Source organism: Anguilla rostrata, chromosome 18, assembly GCF_018555375.3.
Source record: "Anguilla rostrata isolate EN2019 chromosome 18, ASM1855537v3, whole genome shotgun sequence".
Lineage (NCBI taxonomy): Eukaryota > Metazoa > Chordata > Actinopteri > Anguilliformes > Anguillidae > Anguilla > Anguilla rostrata.
In genome coordinates, this window is record NC_057950.1 from 22,893,009 (window position 1) to 22,895,800 (window position 2,792).

Below are 2,792 nucleotides of genomic sequence, written 5' to 3' on the forward strand. Positions count from 1 at the left end.
ACAGCACAAACTTGAAAGGCATATGAACATGTCTTTGTCCCTGGAGTGTGTTACCTTTAGATCGTTGAAAACCAAACTTTGAACAACTTTGAACATATCCCCTTGGCCGGGTTTTTTTTTTTGGTGTGTTGTTTTTTTTGTTGTTGGATTTGAACTGCTGTGCTGGATCCTGGATTCGTCTGCCCCTGCTTGCCTTCCCTGGAGAGCCACAGTGGCGCGCGGACTGGCGAGCCACCCATGTGATCGACCTGCAATTTTAAAGAGAAGGAAAGAGTTCAATTGTGCCTTCTACAATGGTGGTAGGACAAGAGTTTGAATTCTACAAACTGGAACTCAAGAAACAAGTGGTCCAAGAACCACACGGACTAAACTGATTTGCACAGATAGTGTTTTAGAAAAGTGTTTTGGTGTTATAGTGTGATAAGTTTCCTTTGCATAGGTACTTTCAGTAGTACTACATAAGGGTTTTGGTTTCAAAATAAAAGTCCTGGTTCCAAAATAAAAGTCCTAAAGTCTAATTAGTGACACATCATACTAGAACCAAATAACTAATAATAGGGATTTACTGAAAAACATCAAAGAAATACTAAAAGTATGGTTAAGGTATAAAGATAGGAAAAATAGTCAAAAATTAGTGGAACCAGAGAAAATATAAATACAGACACAAAGTAAAAGGGCTTGGGACCAACTTGTATTTTTTTCCTTTTCCCATTTTGTAGATATGTGTACTGTTGTTGTTTAATGCTTTCTACTTTGTAATAAAAACAAAGGGTACAGAGAACCAAAAAGGGAAAATTTTAATTTAAAAAAATTAATTCTCTTACCTTTGAAATACAGATCCTGCTTCCGTGTGCTTCATTCTTGATGTGCAAACCGGCTCTCTCTCTCTCGAGTCGAATCTGTTGTCTTCTGATCTGGTCCATACTTACCTGATTTTATCCATTCTAGTAACGGTGTTAGTATTGAAGCACTTGTTACACTAACCTTAACCGTAACCCCAACCCTAACCCTAACCATAGCTGTAACCCTAACCCTAACTCTTACCCTAACCCTTTCCCTAGCTGTAACCCTAACCCTAACGATAACTGTAAACCTAACCCTAACCCTAGCTGTAACCCTAACCCTAACCCTAGTTGTAACCCTAACCCAACACTAACCCTAGCAGTAACCCTAACCCTAACCCTAGCTGTTACCCTAACCCTAACCCCCCTAGCTGTAACCAACCCTAACCCTGCGTAACCCTAGCTGTAACACAACCTAACCCTAGCTGTAACCCTACCTAACCCTACTTAACCGCTAACCCTAACCCTAACCCTTGTACATCCTAACCCTACACCCTCTAACATTAGCTGTAACCCTAACCCTAACACTTCCGCTAACCCCAGGCCTAACCCTAGCCAGACAGTTCATAAAACTTTGTTTAGAGAGAGAGAGATGAAAAGTATAGTATGAGGATGTGGAAATATATTTCATAATTAATTATGTGCCGATATTAAATCAACTTGATGCTTTGAAGGCACAACAATTGCATTGCCAATTAATATTAGGAAGTACAACATTTGCCCAATTTAACGTGACTTCCAGTATATACCACGCCGACTTCCGGTCTTCTCTCCGAATACAGATACACAGACAGATAATTTTGTTGGTTAAACAGATATAGATATAGATGACGTCTCTGCACACCCCTAGACAGAAGTACATGGTACAACAATTGAGCAAAACATGTATTTTCTTCAAGCTTAATTGGTCATGTTAAACGAAATAATAATTTTTTTGTGCATAATTGGAGATGCAATGAAAAGGACTGTCCAATATCCTCATTAAGTAACAACAGCTGATGTTGCTTTCCTTTCATCATCATTATCATCTTTGAAAATTTTGAGAGCTAAAGGTATCAAGGCAACAAGAGTTTGATTAAAAATTAGTTATCAAATCTACCATTAGAACATATATTCAATTATATTTCTAATAATTTTATAAAAAGTGTACATAATGCTAGCATAACATTTACACTGGATATAGTCTATGACTGCTTTGGGACCTTTGTTTACACTTCCTTTAAAACACCATTGAATTCCAGCCATTCATATGTAGTATGCCATTATGGATAAAAACTTGCTGTATTATGGGTTTCTGTGATATTGATTATTGTAACACATTCAGTGCATGCATGCATACATGTGTCTCAATGTCATGGATCTCTGTCAACGCCGTTATCTTTTTATGAATATTTGCCTGTATCTGACCATCTTAATGTGTGGACACAGCTCAGCACACAAACTCCTCCTGGTTCTTCATGTGTTCTTTTTTCCTTTTCCCTTTTCAAATAAAGGCCCACAACTCTCTAGCACAGCTGCTTTGAGAGGAGTGGGCTTGGGGCTGAGGGCATGTTTGGTTGCAGACTATCAGTGCCCCCTGCTGGTCTGGCAGTCCAAAGGCCTGGAGACATCTGCCCTGTGACCCACCCTTAGAGCATGTGATATATAGACAGCGATGCCAATAGAAACCTATGGGGAACAATTCTGCCACACGGGCCACCAGGAAGCATAATAGTTTAGCTGTTCGTGATTGCTCACTTGTGTCCTTGGTCACATGCCTAGTCACATGCGCAATAAGGAAAAGGCGGCACAATGATGTGTAGACAAGGCGCTCAGACTTTCGGTCAGGTTAGTGTAAAACATTATATTAGCGTACAAAAATGTTTTTTTTTCCTCTTTCCAATGAGTGTTCGTTTTGTATTGTTGAGTTACAAATTTGACACCGAACAAAGCTAATGTGAGAACTCTAAC